Consider the following 18,677-nt stretch of genomic DNA (forward strand, 5'->3'; position numbering starts at 1 on the left):
CTGGAGGAAAGGGGACAGGCTGCTCGTTTCTGTCCCGTGGCCCTCCCCTCTGCTGGGGGCGAAGGTAGCTCCCTCAGTGGGTGCAGGAGGGGTGATGCGGCTCATCGAGGTCTTGGAGAGTTTTATCCACCCGGACAGGGCCCCGGAGGAGGAGGGAGGGCGAGTCTGACACATTCATCTGCAGGGATGGGGTGTCGAGTCCGCAGACGTGCCCACCCCTCCTGGCCTCTGAGCCACAGGACTCGTCCGATGGCCGTCTAGGTAGCACTTTTCAAAGACTCGTACATCCGTGATCTTCACCCGGGTATTAATACTCTATGGACGAGGTAACAAGTTCTCGCAAAGGTCCCGGCTTGAAGCAACTGAAGCCTATCTTGCAGTCTGCGGGTTAGCGTCAACACAGGCATAGCAGGCTAAAGTCAAGGTGGTGTCGGTGGCGTTCCTTCTGGAAGCTCTAGCGGAGAATGCGCAGAGGCCCTCAGCTCTTCCTTCCACCCCCCTTACCCCCCTCAGAAGGAGAGGGCCGTTTCGAGCACCACCAGCCCCGTCAATGGAGCCCTCACCCAGAGCTCAGAAAACTGTAACCTCCCTTTGCTTCCCCAGAGACTGTAGGTCCCTCGCCCCATCTTCAATCCATAGGTTCAAAGATGGCCAACTTCGAGTGTTAGACTAGCCTAGCAAAATGAAGCCAATTGCTCCTTCCTGTTTTTCCTCGTATATTTTTGGATTTGAAGATCCAGTAAGTGTGTGCCAGGCCAGATCTTNCGATTCCCACAACTCCCTTTCCTATATGCCTCTGGGTTCGGACTGACCACAGGAGACACCTGTGGGAAATTTGGAAGACACAATGGTACGGTGGCCATTTTGTGTTCTCGAAGGTTGGTATAGGGCACTTTGTTGGTCTGGGGCAGCTTCGTCAGTGCCCTCTGGGTCTCCTCCAACGTCTTCAAGTTCTGGACCGGGTGCCTGTGACTTCTGTGGCTCAGTGCACAGTTCCTCTAACAGGTCACCCATGTCACCGAAGTTGCATGGGGGACAGGTTCGGGTTCCAGCTCCCCTGAAGGATTCCAGCTGATCCCTGCTCTCCTGCTCTTCACNAGTTCTTCAAAAAGAAGCCCAGAGAACTGGTTACCTCAAGTTCGCTGAAATTCTCTTCCTCTCAAGGATTACACTTGAGGGTGAAGCAAGTGATTCTGGAAGCCCCAGGCAGGTGGCAAACTCAACTAGTGTGTATTTGCTCTCTCTCCCCTCTGGAGAAATTTCCACACACCTTTGACATTCCTTTTCTTTTTGATGTGCCCTCCCTGGAATGGGTCTCCGACCTGGCCCTCCACTGTGTCCCGCTCCCATACATGTCCCAGTCCACGAGCTTCCGTGTCTTTCTTTTCCTCCTTCCTTCCTTTCCCTCTACTCAGCCACGTGCTCGGATTTCACGGACGAATGTCCGTGGTTAGCCGTGAGATGCAGAGCCGGGGACAGTGGTTTTCCAGGTGTGGCCCCCAGGTGAGATCCACTCACCTGGATCTTTTTAAGCACAAAGACTCCCAACCTCACCACCTCGACTCAACTGGACTCCGGGAAGTGGGCCAGGGAATCCGTATGTTTAACAAGCTCACCAGGTGACCCTTCCACCCAGCTGGGGATCCACTTTTACTGAGGGGAGCACGGTTTTGAAGTCAGAAAAACCCTGGCTGGATTCTGTGCAGTGCTTTTTACTAGCGGCATGATTTTAACAGCTTAATTGAGATATATATACCGCGCAATCCCCCCATATACTTGTGCATACAATTCGTGGGTTTCTAGTATATTCACAGAGTTGTGCCATCATCCATACGATTTTAGAACAAGCGAAAAAACCCGTGCCCATCAGCAGTCAGTCTCCATTTACCCTCAACCCCTCAGCCCTAAGCAACCACGAATCTGCCCTCCGTCTCTATGGGTTTGCTGCGCTGGATACTTCATGTCGACAGAATCATATGATAGGTGGCCGTTTGTGTCTGGGTTCTTTCATTTAGCACAACGTTTTCAAGGTTCATCTATGTTGTCGCGTGTCACCACTTCATTCTTGTTCATGGCTGAGTACTATTCCACTGTGTGGATAGACCATCTTCCATTCACCCATTTGTTTGTTAATGGACATTTGGGTTGTTTCCATTTTTTGGCTATTACAAATAAGGCTGCCGAAGACATTCGTGTGCCATACTTTGCACGGATGTGTGCTGACTTTCCTCTTGTCCCTGGGAGCGCAATTGCTGGGCTGTATGGTAACTCGATGCCTATACCATTTTGAGGAACTGCCTGATGTTTTTCCAAAGTTTTACATTTGCACCAGCTGTGCATGAAGTTTGTAATTTCTCCATAGCCTTCCCAGAACATGTTGAGTCCACCTTTTTTTTCTTATCATAACCATTCTCGTGGGTGTGAAGAGGGCTCTCACTGTGGTTTTGATTCGCCTATCTCCAAAGGATAATGACACTGAGCATCTTCTCACGCACCTACCGGCCGTGCGTGTCTTCTCTGGACTAGCTACATGATTTGGGAACGTATGTCATCCTGAGTTTTAGTTTCCTTGCCTGTGAAACAGATGTCATCGCAAGGTGGTTGAATGACGTAATGGACCCGGGGTCCACGATACATAAGCACTTAACAAACACTTACCATTCCACACCATTGGTTTGAAACATATTAACCCAGCCAGGCTCAACCCCGATTCCCACAACTCCCTTTCCTATATGCCTCTGGGTTCGGACTGACCACAGGAGACACCTGTGGGAAATTTGGAAGACACAATGGTACGGTGGCCATTTTGTGTTCTCGAAGGTTGGTATAGGGCACTTTGTTGGTCTGGGGCAGCTTCGTCAGTGCCCTCTGGGTCTCCTCCAACGTCTTCAAGTTCTGGACCGGGTGCCTGTGACTTCTGTGGCTCAGTGCACAGTTCCTCTAACAGGTCACCCATGTCACCGAAGTTGCACGGGGGACAGGTTCGGGTTCCAGCTCCCCTGAAGGATTCCAGCTGATCCCTGCTCTCCTGCTCTTCATACCAGCTTTCCTTCCCTCTGTTGGTCTGGCTGACCTAATCCACTGCAGGCTCAACCAGAGGCAACAGCCTTGCACAGAATTTTCCACCAGGTTCCAGTATTGCATAAAACCCAATTCCTATAATAAATCCCTGATTCTTTATCCCTCAGAGTGAATCTCGTCTTCTGAACGAATCTGTGTAATATGATCACAAGGGCAGTTACGGCGCACCCCCCAACCCCAGAGAAAGCAGCGAGCAAGGCTCGTGAAATGTGGTCTTCCCAGAGAAAGTAAATGTGGTCACCTGGAGTTCTCCCAGGACTGGTAACCCCAGGTGTCCCCAGGCAGAGGGAGGCAGAGAGGAACGTCACCTGTCCCTCTGGTGTTACTTTGTGATTACTGTTGTAAGAAATTACTACAAACTAAATGGCTTAAATCAGCACAAAGTTATTATCCTACAGTTCTAGAGGTCCTAAGTCCAAAGTGGGTCTCATTGGGTTAAAATTATGGAGTCCTCAGGGCCACGTTCCTCCTGGAGGCTCTAGGGAAGAATTTGTTTCCTTGCCTTTTTTGGCTTCTAGAGGCCACCCACACTCTTTGGCTCATAGTGTTTCTCTCCATCTTCAAAGCACAGCGTCTTCAAACTCTTACAATGACCTCCTTGCCTTCCCCTTACAAGGACTCGACCCATATCAGCCAGAACAATCGGTCCATCTCAAGATCCTTAACCACGGCTGCAATGTAGTCACGGGTTCTGAGGATTAGGACCAGAGGACTTTGGGGGCTGTTATCCTGCTGGCTACGCCCCCAGATTTATACCCCTCACCTCCTCCAGGCTGTTCAGTGCCCCAGGAGACTGACCTGGAGCAATTGCATCCAGTGGCTCCCTTGTCATCTAGTTTCTGGTGGGGTTCAACCAATGGAAGCATCAGCAAGGATCAGAAAACAGAAGATCCCCCAGTTTCTCTCTGTTGGCGGGATGGGGGCATCCCTCTCCCAAAGCACACAGCTCCTGGCAGTCAGTCCCTTCCCCTTCTACACAGTGGCAGACTTGACTCCACTTGCTCTTCTCTCTCTCTCTCCTGTCCCCAGGCTTGGTAACAGTAATGTCCCCAGAGATGGTAACAGTGGCCCTGCCTGCCTTGCCCCAGGGTCCCGCACCATTCCTTGTTGCTGTCTTTCACTCTGCACACACCTCTGGCAAAAGGTCCTATCAGACATAAATATAGCTGCTAAAACTATAAAACTCTTAAGGGCAAGACTTCGGATTTATCAACAGATTCTTAGATGACCCCCCCGCCAAAAAAATCACAATTGGCAAAAGAAAAAATAAATAAATCGGATTTCAACAAAATGAGAAACTTTGGTCCATCAAAGAACACTAGAAGGAAAGTGAAAAGACAACCTACGGAGCAGGAGAAAGCATTTGCAAATCAGATATCTAGAAGAGCCCAATCTCCAGAATACGGAAAGGACTGTTACAACTCAATAATAAAAAGACAAAGAACCCAATTAGTAAAAGGGCAGTGGATCTGAGTAGGCATTTCTGCACAGAAGATACGGCCAGCAGGCACATGAAAAGATGCGTTCGCTCCTTGTCAGAAGGGAGACACGAATCAAAGAGTGAGATAGCACTTCACACACTCCAGGATGGCTCTCACGGAAACAAGAAGAAAACCAAGTATGGGAGAAGACGTAGAGAAAGTGGAACCCTCGTACCTCGCCAGTGGGGATGTCCAATGGAATAGCTGCTGTGGAGAACGTTCTAGTAGTTCCTCAATAAGGTAAATAGAGACTTGCCGTATGATCCAGCAATTGTAGTCCTAGGCAGATAGAAAAAGAATTAAAGATAGGCGTTCAAAAAAAAAAAAAGCTAGTATAAATGTTCAGTGCTAGCATTATTCGCAATAACTAAAAGGTGGGAGCAACTCAAATGTACGTCAAGGGATGAATGGATGTGTGCTTTCTATGCAGCGCAATATTAATCGGCAATTAAAAGGCATGAAGTCCTGATAGACGCTACAACACAGATGAGCCCTGAAAAGGGGTGCTAAGTAAAAGAAGCCAGGCAGACGTGGCCATATATTATTATTATCTGACTTTACCTGTATGGAGTGTCCTAATAGACAAATCCATAGAGACAGAAAGCAGATGAGCGGTTTTCAGGGGCCGTGGGGAGATGAGAATGGGAGTGATTGCTTAATACATACATGGTTTCCTTTTGGGGGGATGAAAATGTTCTGGAACTAGATAGTGGTAATGGTTGCACAACGTCGTGAATGTACTAAATACCAATGAATCATACACTTTAAAATGGTTCATATGGTAGTTTTATGGTATGTGTACAAAAGTTTTTAATTTTTAAATTACTTTAAATGTGCCACATGACTCCTGCCAGGACGAAGCCCCCAGCCTCTGGAGATCCCGAGGTGACGTCACTTCTACAACTGGACCCTCTACCCAGCCGGTCCGACCCATGATGGAAGCCACTGCTGTCTACTTCTGGGAGGATCCTTCCTGTAAAAGCATGTCTTCTCCTGGAAATGTAAATAAACTCTCTGCAGTTCATCTCAGCAGCCCTTGCTGACCAGAGCATGGCATGGAGAGCAGAGCAGCTGTTTTGAGGCACAGATTCCAGAAACTTCTTGAGTAATATCGGGAACATACTTGAGGCCACCCTGGGCACTTCTGACATCTCCAATGGGGAGATGAGGACAGTCTGTTCTGTATTCTCCTTCGGGGTCAGGGGTGAGTAACCAAGTGATCTCACACTACCCCCAGACGATCTGCCCAGAGGAAAGACTGTTTTGTTAGAGATGCGGCCTGGGCGGAAGGTTCCAGAGGCCAGCTTAACGGAAAGCTCTTGTCTTCAAAGTCATGTGGGATTCCTTAGCCAGGGAAGCCCTCCCTCACTCTCTCTCCCGCCCCCTGCAAGGACACCAGGCCCATCCTGGCTGATTATTCAGGTGGAGGCCCTGGCTCTAGCCTGTCATTGGCTCTAGCCTGACATGGCTCCTTGGGCAGGGTCTTCTCTGTCACCTCTCCTTCCTGACTCACTTATTCGGAATCTCCAGAAATACTCTCTCTTCCCAGGCTCAGGGTGGGCCTATCTTTCCTGGTTTTATAACAAACACCTCCTGCCCTTAGCTCCATTCTGGCCCCCGCTTTGCTCCCTCATTTCTGACCTTTAGTCAACTGTGCTTCTATTCCCTTGCTCCCTGGCCGGGAGGGCCAACCCCTCTGCTCATGACCCATGGATCCTCTCAACCAGCTCCATCATGGAAGCAGAGAACACCTGCTTCTAGATGCTTCTCCCAGTAGCTAATGCTTGTGTCCTACAGAAGAGACGATGCCCAGAGCCTACAGAGTAGAGGCGTGTTCATTGTTCAGGGCAGTTTGTTGCGATGTGACACAGAGTTCAAGGTGTCTGCCAGCCGGGCTACTTCCCAATGTGCTGGACGGGGTGCACTTCAAATGCCTCAAGAGACCTCCAATTTATGGGGGTTTAAGATCAAAACAACATCAGAGGGAAATTGGCTGACTCACTGTGAATCCAAACCAATTTCAACTAAAATAGGTAGAGGAGAGGGGGTTCACAGAAAAGGGAATTTCAGATTCAGTGTCTGATGTTCCATCTCCCCAAAATAGGCAGCCTTCTGGGCTCTAGTCTTGGCTTTTTCTTTGCATTGTCTCTCTTGGAGCTCACTGTGCAGACGTTTCTATGCTGAATGTCTACCTGGCTGCTGCAAAGCCTCTATTCAGAGGCCTAGCACACTTCAAATGCAGCAGATCCCAACTGAATTCATTCATTCATTCATTCATTCATTCATTCATTCACTGTGCTTCGCTCACCTTCCTCATCTCCAAACTTCTTTGCTTCCTACCTTCCCCATCCCTTCCTTTTCCTACCTCCAGCGGCTACACTCCCCAGCTTCCAGCCAACGCCAACAGATCCCTGCGTCCTGGGTCCCGTTGCTCCAGTCGACCCTAAACCCAAAGTCCAATGGCTTTAGCAGGCTGTCTCTGACGCCGGCCTTCAGTTCATTACCATGAAAAGTCTATTGCATTCATTCTGCTTCTGATATTTCTCAAATATCTATTACGCACTGGGTATCGTGTTAGGAGCTAGGATTGGAGCAGTGAACAAGGCTCTGGCGGCTCACGGTCCAACAGGGGAGACAAGCAGAGCTGTACCACGGGGTGAAGAGCTCTGTAGCAGGGAGGGGGGGAGACGGTACACTGTGGCCACAAATAAGGACACAGCCCCAGACTCGGTGGGTCAGGGAAGGCCCCGGTACTCAAAGGACTGAGTCCAGTTCCTCAGTGAGTGTGCAAGACTGTCCATCCCTGGCCTGGGCTCCCTTTCCTAACCTCTGGACTCCTCACATGTTCCAGGAAGCACCTGCAAAGAGCTCCTGCCTCCTTCCAAACAGGCCAACCTTCCTACTTCTCAACTTTTTTTTTTTTTTCATTCTTCTCTCTCCCTGGATTACCCTCGCTGCTCCCCTCTCCAGGATAGTCCTCGGGAGCCCCAGAAACACCACCCACTCCCTGAAGTCTTCCCTGGTTTCTGGATTTGCACGTATTCTCTCTCTCTCTCTCTCTCTTTACTGCCCTTATCTGCTTCTTTGTGGCCTACTGGAGTGCTCTGGAGACTTCTTTGTGCTAATGAACTCAGGCCAGGACCATATTTTGTTCATTTCTGAGAGCCCCAGAGGACCTACCTAAAGAATTCCCTGCACTAAGGTGAAGGTGAAGACAAATTAAGGAAGAAGCCCCACACGGTTTTTGTCGCAGCCCCACTGAAACACTAATGGGCCACACCGGATAGATCCGGACTGTTCCATGGGTGCTGCTTGCTTGCACCGAAACCCTCCGTCAACTCCTCTGCTCCTGCACTGGTCTGGGAAAAAGTCAAGGGCAAGTCACATGCATCCGTGTGTCCGGGGGCCTCAGCCTGCACTTTGCAGGCCCACAGTAAACCTTTCCTGCCCACGACTAAGAGGAGATACTCCAAGTCTGTCACTTTAACCTGTGCTCTCTCTAATGTGCCCCTGCTGAGACAGAATTAAAGTCTTGCACACACAAGCACACTTTTCTCTCTCACACATATGGCGCAGTAGAGTGTGCTTTGATTCGGGGCTCATTGCTCTCCGTCATCCTTGCAGCCCATCCTTCTCTGCTTCTCAATGCGCTGGCATACCTTCCCTCCCAACCCGGTTCGAACAGGCCTGGCCGACAGCCCAGGCCCTGAGACCTTCCTTCCCCCCAAGCCACCTCTTGCACTTGGGCCCTTCACCTTGGCTTAGCTTTGGAAAAAGTTTAAAAGGCTAGTTTCCTCCATCCCCTTTAATTATATTTGATTATTTTGATCAGCATTTTTATTTTGTATTAAACATTCTGCCTTGAATTCTGACTTCGCTGGGGGAGGGGAGAGGTCTGGAAAGAGGGCTGTTGGTGATGGCTCTATTTTATTACGTGTGATGGTCATGAGTTAGACATGCAGTTCATCATGCTGGGGGCTGGGGGGGGAGGGGGAGAAGGGCATGAAATACCGTTAAGTCACAGTGCAAAATATTTTTCAAGGAGACATCAAAGCCTTTTTCCACGGTGCCTTGCCTTGACCCCATTTCACACTGGCAAAACACAAGCTCACGTTAAAATAAAAATACCGGGCTGGCTCCATTTCGCCAGTTGGGCTGTTGGGCTAAGTGACCGATTTTATTAAAGTCACCAAATGCAAACATTCCAAGATTTATTTTCCTTGCTTATAATTTTTCTGCCTTTCCACTGGTGGGCTGTTTATTTCTAATAATTTGGTAGGAAAAAACATGCGCTCATACCATTGGAGGTCTTCCATGCCAAGCTGCAAACCAGAGCACATTTTATTGTGGAATAAAACTCTTGGAAAACAGGCTCCGGGGGGCCTGCTGAGGGCAAGTTTACAAGCATAGTACAATTGACGCCATTATAATTAGTTCCCCCCAAAATTCTTATTTTTTAGGGCAGAGATCTGAATCTTTCTCTTTGCACATGAATATCTCCGGACTAGAGCAAAAACATTAAAGAGAGTGAGTCATAGACCAGCTTGGGGCTTTAAAGACTAACGCAGATCCTGTAAATCTAACCCACATTCTTTTACTGGGAATGACTGACTTTTATGAAAACGGAGGATTGTAAATCAGAAACCTAAATAGCTTACTTTGCAGCAGATAAACACAGATTTATGTAGTGGCTGAGTTCTAATTTAACCCTTTTGTGGCGCCAACAGTAGACCTGGGGGTACGTGTGGGGGGGGGTTGCTTACACCCAGCGCTGGTGTTTCTGCAGAAAAGCTGGAATATGGCAGTGAGGGGCCTCCTCTGCCTGTCGGAGCCGCTGCAGGTGGGTGCCTCGAGGAGCATGTCCCTCTGTGGCCGAGTGTGCTTTCGACGGGACCATCTCAACTGAGTGCACGCCCAGCCACCAGGAGTGGGCCCCTGGTTCTCCCAAAGGACAGTCCCCAGCTTGATGCGGCGCACGCGCAGAAGCGGACTAAAAGGGGTTTCTGCGTGGGTGCCTGTATGCGAGGCTGTCCCGGCCCGGGCTTCGATCCCTCCCGCATGTGACTTCTGGCAAGACGCCAAATCTCCCGGAACCTCACTCAACCTTGGCATCCACAGAATGGTGTATCTGGCATGTTGCAAGGATTAAACAGAATAATTATACAAAGTGCTTAGAACGGCGCTGGCTCCTGATAAGCCCTCGATCCGTGTTAGCTGGTGTTGTTACCCTTACGACCAGAACCACGGGTCACCTGCGAGTCTAATGAAAGTGCACGTTCTGATTCCGCGCACCGGAGAAGGCGCATTTCTGACCAGCTCGCAGGTGATGCCAGTGCGGCTGGTCCCTGGACCCCGCTCTGAGCAGGTGATGCCAGTGCGGCTGGTCCCTGGACCCCGCTCTGAGCGGCGGTGGTGCAGAATTCTGTGCCTACATCCTTTCTCATTCAACGCTCATTCCGGCGCCCCGCCGCGTGGACCAGTCAGGCTTTCTTCCCCTGTGGTTGATGTTACTATTATCTCCATCAACGTGATCCCTGGCTGAGCGGCAGGGCTGGCCCTAAGCGCAGCTTGATGGGGCGGGAGGGGGCTGCCCTGGTTCCCGCTTCTGCTCCTTCCAGGGGCGCAGCTCCTCCCCGCCCCGCCTGCTCAGCCTTGTGCTTCTGTGTTTAAGCTGGGCGCGCCCCACTTAAACTTTAAAGGGAAAGAGGGCCTGCGGATCACAGGAGGGAGGAAGAGAGCATCTATCATTTTTATGTGGCATTTCAAAGGAGGAGGCTCCTAGGCGGCCTGGGGACAAAGGCTGGCGGTGGGGTTAATGGAGAACCCGGATTTAATCATTAACGCTTAATACTAAAGCAGCCCCAGGAGGTCCGCCCAAGTGGGGGCGGAGGGCGCCCTGGAGGCTCTGGCTCAGCGCTTGGGGGTGGCGGCCCGCCGGGGTTCCCAGAGCATAAGGGCTCCCGCGGAGGCAGTGTCCATGGGGCATCCCGCCGATGCCCAGGGTGGGCATATGTGCCCTTTGGGTTCTAAGCGCCTGAGAATCTAGTATGAATGGGGGGCACGGAGCTGGCGCCAACCTGGAGAAGTGGATCCTTTCTGTGGGCTGGCCTAGCCCTGGGAGGGTGGAGGCATTAGCCCACTTTTTAGGCCAGACCTAAGAAATGGGTGCGTAAGCAGCCCAAAGCTACACACTGCTGGCCTGGCCGCTCCAAGACCCTGGGAAGGCCTCAAGGCCAACATTCCCATGGGGCCTGGGGCACCGCCCCCCCCCCCCCCCCGCACTGAGGTGAATTCAGCTGACTCCCCATGCCCCTTCCTGCCACCTGCCGGCCAGCACACCGTGTCTCCAGCTCTCCACCCAGAGTTCATGGCAACCCTTTACCTGGAGCAGAGGGTAAGCTGCCTCCTTCCGTGTTTTCCCGAGTGCTGGGACTTGAAATCTCGCAGGGAAAAAGCCACGTCCTTTCTAGTTCTCCTCCGAACAGCCCCTCTTCTGGACCACAGGGAGCGGTGGTGCTCAGGCTCAGAGCTCCCAGCCCAGCATGGTCCCCCCCGCCCCCCGACTTTGATACGCACCCTCGCTGGTTTGCTGTGTTTCCACTGATTTTTAACTTTTTTAAATATTGAAGTTTAGCACCATAAGTGCTGTTCAACTGGGTGAATTATCACAAACTGAATGATCTGTGAAACCAGCAGTCAGGTAATTCGGAATTCAGAAAACATTTTCTGGGTTCCCGGAAGCCCCCTCCCCGGGGCCCTTTCGGTTCACTATCTCCCTCCCCAAAGGGGGACCACTGTCCTGACTCTGAAGAGCATAGGTTACATCTGCCTGTTTTTCACATCATTCATACAAATGCAATCAGCTGGGCCCAGCTCCTTTCCTGAAGCTGTGAAATTCATGGGCGCTACTGCGCGTCTGCGCAGACTGTTCGTTCGCGTCGATGGCGAGTATTCGTTGTTTATTTTTACAGTGTCTCTCTATGTAAAATACATGGATACTAGTACTGGTTTTCCATTGACCTCTGTTGATACTTTTAAAAATTACTAAGAAATAAAATAATAGACCTCATTAAAAACTGACACAGCAGCACTGTGGAACGCAGATGTGGCAAAAATAGTGCATATGGCGTATGAATTATGAAGAGGTGGCATTTCAGACCTACTCGTTGAGAGTGATGGACTTCCTCATCCTGCACCCATGTTCAAGTGGGAGCCAATTTTAAATCTTGTCAAATGAGAGCTTAATAAAACCTGACAACTATTTTTGGCTGTCTTGCGGCCAGGTACCACGTGGCTACCCCCCACTCAGAACTCGCTGGTGTGCCTTAGAAGGACACACAGGCCCAGGTGAGCTCACATGTGGAGGCCCTGGGACCTTTGTCCTGGCCCCTCTGCGGCAGAAGGGGCTGAGCCTGCCCCAAGGCCCCCAGGAACTGACCTTTCCCACCTCCCTGTGGGAAAATTCCCCAGGAGGAGATAAGATCAGTGTCCTCAGGGCCTTGCAGGGGGCCTCCTGCCTGGGGAGCAAGACAGAGGGACACAGTTCAGATCTGGCTTAAGCCAAGTGCCCCCAGGGCTTTCCCTCTATCTGGAGGTCTGTCAATCTGCTCCAGTTTCCCTGCTGAGGGGGGACCCTCCTGAGACTAGCACCCAGCCAGGACCCCCAGGGGGTTAGAAGCAAGGCGGCCCCAGGAGAAACCTGAGCCCCTGTCTCGGGCTCAATTAGGTGTAGATTTCCACCTTTCTCTCCCAAGGGAGGAAAAGTCACTCACAAACCCTAAGCGGGAGGTGATACTGACTTGTTTACCTTCAGATAGTGCTTTGAGAGTCCCGATGACTCATTAATCTTCGAGACCTGATCACCCAGCGGTTGATGGCTCACACTTAAGAGGCTGAGAAGAAAGGCTCATGATTCTCTCCCCATGAACCCAAATTGGAATCACAGCTCCCCTGTCCCTTCTGCTGCGTGACCTTTTGCCGGTCCCTTAACTCCTCCCAACCTTAATTTCCTGGTCTGTAATGCAGAGGTAGTAATACACTCAGCTTCTCACAGGGCAGTGATGAGAATTACACGGGCCAGTGCCAGCCAGGCCTTTCGCACAGAAATTCAGTAAGCGGTGTCAGTCTCCATCTGGGTAAAGAGGGATGGGGGAAATGTCTAATGCTGGAGCCTACTGTTCTTTGGGGTTTTTTGTTTGTTTATGTGAGATGTAATTGACATACAATATTATGTTAGTTTCAGGAATACAACATAATGATTCAGTATTTGTATATATTGTGAAATGATCACAGTAAGTCTAGTTAACACCTGCCACCACACACACAGAATTATTTCTTGTGATGAGAACTTTTAAGATTTACGCCATTAACAACTTCCAAATATGCAATACTGTTTTATTAACTACGGTCACCACGCTGTACATCACATCCCTGTAACTTATTTATTTTATAACTGGAAGTTCCTACCATTTGACCTCCTTCACCCCAACCTCTGGAAACCACCAATCTATTCTCTTTATCTTTGAGCTTTTTTTTTTTTTTAATTTTTGTTTTTTAGATTCCACATACAGTGAGGTCATACAGTGTATATCTTTATTTCAATCAGCATAACTTCCTCAAGGTCCATCCATGTCTTTGCAAGTGGCAAAATTTCATTCTTTTTTACGGCTGAATGGTATTCCAGTGTGTGTGTGTGTGTGTGTGTGTGTGTGATCTTCTTTATCCATTAACCCATCAGTGGACACTTAGGTTGTTTCATATATATCTTGGCTACTGTACGTAATGTTGCAGTAAACATAGGGGTGCATAGATCTTTTCGAATTAGTGTTTTCATTTTCTGTGGGTAAATACCCAGAAGTGGAATTGCTGGATCAAATGGTATTTCTATTTTTAATTTTTTGATGAAACTTCATACTGTTTTCCATCGTGGCTGCACCAGTTTGCATCCCCACCAACTGTGCAAAAGGGCCCCCTTTTCTCCACATCCTTGCCAACACTTGTTATTTCTTGTCTTTTTGAGACTAGCCACTCTAACAGGTGTGTGGTAATAATAGCTCATTGTGGTTTTGATTTGCATTTCCCTGATGATTAGCAATGTCGAACATCTTTTCACGTGTCTGTTGGCCATTTGTATGTCTTCTTTGGAAAGGAGCCAGTTGCTTTATTTTTAACCCCAATTCTGGGCATTTCTTCCCTCAGATTCAGTTTTTCCTTTGAACAGAAGGGAGAAATGAAGGAGATGAAACTCCACTGTCATGCCGTGTCTCTGGCTGGTTCAGGGTCTCAGGCTCTCCCCTCAGCAGGATCCTCCAAGGGCTTCTTTCTTTCCAGGGCAGCGTCTCCAGGAGGAGCTGGGGTGCTTCCAACTGTCCTAGCAAAGGCCCCAAAGCAGGAATCTAGCAAAGGCTTGCTGAGGGCTAGAACCTTTGCTACTCAGGAGACCCTAATCTCTATTCACTAAGGGCCTTCCTTGTGACAACTCTGTGACTTGTAAACAAACATTATTTAACACTTCAAATGCTTTTTTAAAAAGTACACCCATGCTGATGCGTGTTGATGTCAGCATTATTCCTAACAGCCAAGAGGTGGAAGCATCCCACGTGTCCACTGACAGGTGAATGGATATACAACCTGGGTCAGTCCCTTCATGTCTCTGAGTCTCAGTTTCTCATCTGTGAAATGGGGATGATCATAGCACCTCACGAATGGATTGTGAGACTCTGCCAGCTGGTATCTGTGAAAATACTTTCCGTTTTGGTGAGGTTCCTGTGTCACAACAAAACCCCACACGGATGGGACAACCTTACGGCTTATCTACACTGACAGACTCCTTAGAGAAAACCCTGGCCCCTCCAGGTAGCGCTCTCTCAAACTCCTGCGAGGCCAGCTCCGGAGTGAGGTAGGAGGCAGTGGGAACACCTGTCTGTGGGGTGTCCTGTAAGGCAGGCCGAGAGAGTGCTGGCACCTGGCTGAGTATCTGGGGGCTTGCTTGTTAACTGGCCTTTTATTCTGTATTTTTCATGGTCTGACACGTTGCACTGTGGGCCTTGTGGACCCTGGAGGGACCGCTCCTCCCAGGGCTGGCCAGTTCTTAGAGACGGCAAACCACTGGCCACTGAGCGCGGTTTTTCATATGTAAACCATTTCAAAGTCCACGTGCTCCTCTGTTGAGCTCCACACTCCAGCCCACCTTCCCCTCTCCTAATCGCTCAGGGCCGGGCTACCTTACAGCTAGGACAGCCCCGCACCCCTGAGCCAGCTGACAGGATTCCAGCTAGCCAGTTCTGAACTACTTACCTTCTGTCACCTGTTTTTTCATTTCAAACCACAATAAAGGCTCTTGCTGGGGTCTGACCCCCCACCCCTTTGTGCCTGCAGCCAGAGCAGTGCCCGCTGTCACCCTGCTGGGCTGAGCCCCCCTGGGCTGAATGGGGTCTGTGGGCAAGGACCCCTCCCTGCAAAACCAAGCACTTCCGGGGGGGCTGTGAGGTGCTTTTCTGCCCAGGCCCATAAAGGCCCAAACCCAGAAGCACTTCTCAATTGTTCACACAGCTCATGAGCGTGCAACGCTCCCCAGTGCACCTGACTCCGTTCCTCCCTCAGGGGACCGCCAATCAAAGGGACCCCAGACCGCAGCATCAACCCCCATGTTTCTCCTGTCTCTCTCGCGCTCCAGGGAGCTGTCCTGTCTGAACTGAGTGTGAGTGAGAAAGGCCTGGGTTGGCACTTCGGATCACCAAGCCACCAATCCTGGGGTTGGTTCCTGAACCTCTATTTTGTTGCCACATCTATAAAACGGGGCAACTCAGTGCCCTGCCTGACGGGATGAGAGATGATCAAAGAGAGAACGCGCAGGAGAGGACGAGCCCTGCGCAGGACGGGGCTGCTACCCACCTTCCACCCCAGCTGCCCGCACCTGGCCCTGCAAGTTTGCTTTGGTTTGAACTGCAGCCGCATTTTTATTCACTTAGAAAAAATGGTATGCATTTCCATATGGTTCCACACACTCTTTTGAGTGTACATTTCTAGGTGTGTAGTCACGTCGCCACCGTCACAATCACACAGAACAGAGCAGCGGCTCCATCCCAAACGATTTCCTTCTCCTCCTCTGCCTCAAGCCCTCGCCGCACTCCCAACCCCGGGCAACCACTGATCTGTGTTCTATTCCTATAATTTTGCTCTTTCCTCCATGTTGCACAAGTTGAATCCTGTAGTCCGACTATACGGGATACGAATGAAAGATAAACGGGTGGTTTACAGCATGGAATCACCTAGTATGCATAGCCTCCGGAGACCGGCTTCTTGCCCTTAGCCTAACGCACTTGAGATCCGCCCACGTGGCTGCGGATCCACAGGCCGTTCCTCTTCACCGTTGTGCGGTCTCCTCCCGCACGGATGTGCCACGCACGATTCGCACCAGGGGGGACGGCCGTTTGGGTTATTTCCAGTGCGCGAGGATGAGGACCCAAGCGGTTATCATCGCGTCTGTCTGGGGTTTTGGGTGAGTGTAAATTTCATTTAACTTGGGTAAACAGCTGGGGGTAGGATCAACAGGTCACACAGGTGTATTAGCTTTCTAAGAAACTAACCAGAGTGGTTGTGTCGTCGAGCGTTCCCCACACCACCCCGACAACGCGTGAGATTTCTAGCTGCTCGGCATCCTTCTCAACACTTGGTAATGTCCTCCCTCCCACCCTTCAGTCTTCCTCCCTGCCATTCTTTTTTTTTGGGGGGGGGGTAGAGGGCCAGAGGGAGGGAGAGAGAGAAAATCTTAAGCAGGCTCCATGCCCGGCATGGAGCCCGGTGTGGGGCTAGATCTCATGACCCTGAGATCATGACCTGAGCCAAAATTAAGAGTCAGACTCAACGTCCTGAGCCACCCAGGTGCCCCTGTTCCTAGCCCTTCTAATAGGTGCATACGGCCTTGTAACTTGAGATCGGGGTGCTGTATTAGTTTGCTAGGGCTGCCATAAAGAAATCTGTCAAACTGTGTGGTTTAAATAACAGATTTTTTTTTCTCACTGTTCTGGGAGGGGGAAGTCTGAAATCAGGGTGTCAAGGGGTTTGATTTCTTCTGAGGCCTCTCTGCTTGGCTTGGAAATGGCTGCCTTCTCACTGTATCTTCACTCGAGCAATTCTCTGCATGTGCACATTTCTGGTATCTTCCAAGTGTCTAAATTTCTTCTTTTTAGGACATCATCATACTGGATTAAACCGCACCCTAAATATCTTATTTTAATGCAATGACCTCTTTTAAGACCATTACATTCTGAAGCACTGAGAGTTAGGACTTCAACCTAGGAATTGGAGGGGGTCATAATTCAGCCCATAACAAGCAGTGTAGATTCAGCTTGGCCCAAGCACACGGAATGAGAACACTAGTGAGCAAGTGGCTTTCATGTGGGAAAGGGAGAGAAAATTTCTTAAGCCCAAAGGGCTCGGAGTGGGATCCATCACCTTGGGACAAAATGTTAGAAGCATCCTTCCATTGGGAGTGTAAGAAAAGTCTAGGCTCTAGAATCAGACCCCAGCTCTGCTGTTTTCTGGCCACAGGGACCCACTGCTGCCTTTGAGCAGTCACCTCGTCTTAGGGACACTTCTGTCATCTGTATTAGCAGGGAGATGACCTGGAGGGAAGGAGTTACAAGGATAACTCCTGCATAGCAGTTCCACCAGCTGAATAGTGTGGAAACTACAATTGGCTTTATTATTATTTCTCCAATTCATTTTTGCTTCTCTTTAGCTGAGCTGTAAGGAAACTTCTGGCATTTCCCCTGCCTCCTGGGGTTTGTGTGAAGGTCCAAGTGCTTAGTAAATGTCAGCAGTTGGATTTAAAGATCTGGTGAAATTGGCTACTGGAGACTCACCATGTGCTTGCACATTTGTACATGATTAGAAAACTGTCAAATCCTCTAGAAAGTTAGCCATTGGGATTCTCTGCCAAAGGTCTGAGATGTCTCCACGTCCCTGCCTCTTTCCTTGGGCCACCTAAGTTCCCCTTTCCACCTGCATCTCTCAAGGACAGGGTCTAGAGACGAGGAGACGCACTTTTTTACCTGAATGACAAGGTTGGGGGCAAAGCTGGTCCATGGGAAGCTTGGGAACTACTGGCCAGAAGCCAGATTCGTGTTGGATGTGCTGCGGGCTTGAGCAGCGATGCAGTTGGACAACTCTGAGGACCTACTGAGTTCCTGCCTTTGGCGTCACCAGGGAGATGGGACGAAGGTTGGCCGTGTCTGCCATCTAGGCAGGGAGATGAGGGCACAAGTGCTTTAGTACGGGGATGAGTATGGGACCTGAAGACAGCGCCAGGGGGTGGGGGAGCGCCCACTCCCCCAGTCCGGGAAGCAAGGCCGAGGCGGTGAGGGGCACCGTGGGCCGCCGTGCTGGGAGTCAGGTGGTGTAGCCGCAGGCGTGATCAGACCCCCTTAGCCCCACAGGGGCTGCTGTTTTCCTCTCTGCTGGGACTTCTGTGGGGAGGGACCCCGGCCACCGAAGGGCAGAGAAGAGCAAAAGCAGCTTCACCACGAGGCAGATGAAAGGACGCCTCAGTCCTCAGGACCAGGCGGGGTCCCCCCCCCCGGGACCCAGGACTGTGGGGGAACTGCAGCTGGCCCGGGCCCCAGGGGTCCCCCGCCCCAAGCCTGACCCATTTGCTTCTACCACAGACACAGCTCAGAGACACACAGGAGGAGGCAGAGGCGAGGTTCTGGAGGTTGGGAAGCCTAGCGAAGAGGGTCTTGGCTTCTCCTGCCCCGGGGGCGCTGCTGTAACTCCGCTCCCTGAGGGCAGGGCTGCCGCACTCACCCTGCGTTGTGTCCCCAGATGCACCACTGGAGGATGCGGAGGACAAGAGGCTTCCAAGAAAGGTCAGGGCCCGAAACCAGCCTGGCATGGGGGAGATGTGACTCGCATGGAAGAGTCGTGTGCCGTGAGGTGGGACTGGCAGCAGAGCAGGGGAGGTTCAGAGGTGCAGAGACGAGCTCTTAGATCAGCAGAGCCCCTGAACCAGGGCATTCTTGGAGAGTGGGCATGACCCGTGAGACGAGGTGGGAGAATCTTCTAGACCACAGGTTCCCACACGGAAGCATATGTTTGTGGTGGTTTGGAGGGGCT

The 18,677-nt window shown here is 50.7% G+C and overlaps 1 long non-coding RNA gene across 1 annotated transcript in view; it reads right to left on the reverse strand.

Moving 5' to 3' along the window:
* The window catches only part of LOC117802764, a 34,837-nt gene extending 16,367 nt beyond the window's left edge, over positions 1-18,470 (reverse strand). Inside the window, exons 1-2 of the long non-coding RNA XR_004626288.1 lie at positions 18,369-18,470; positions 4,738-4,841 (exon numbers count right to left, since the gene is read on the reverse strand). This is a non-coding gene — a long non-coding RNA (uncharacterized LOC117802764). The remainder of the gene's footprint in view (positions 1-4,737; positions 4,842-18,368) is intronic.
* Between the last annotated feature and the right edge of the window lie 207 nt (positions 18,471-18,677).

The sequence above is a fragment of the Ailuropoda melanoleuca genome, chromosome 6, assembly GCF_002007445.2.
Source record: "Ailuropoda melanoleuca isolate Jingjing chromosome 6, ASM200744v2, whole genome shotgun sequence".
Lineage (NCBI taxonomy): Eukaryota > Metazoa > Chordata > Mammalia > Carnivora > Ursidae > Ailuropoda > Ailuropoda melanoleuca.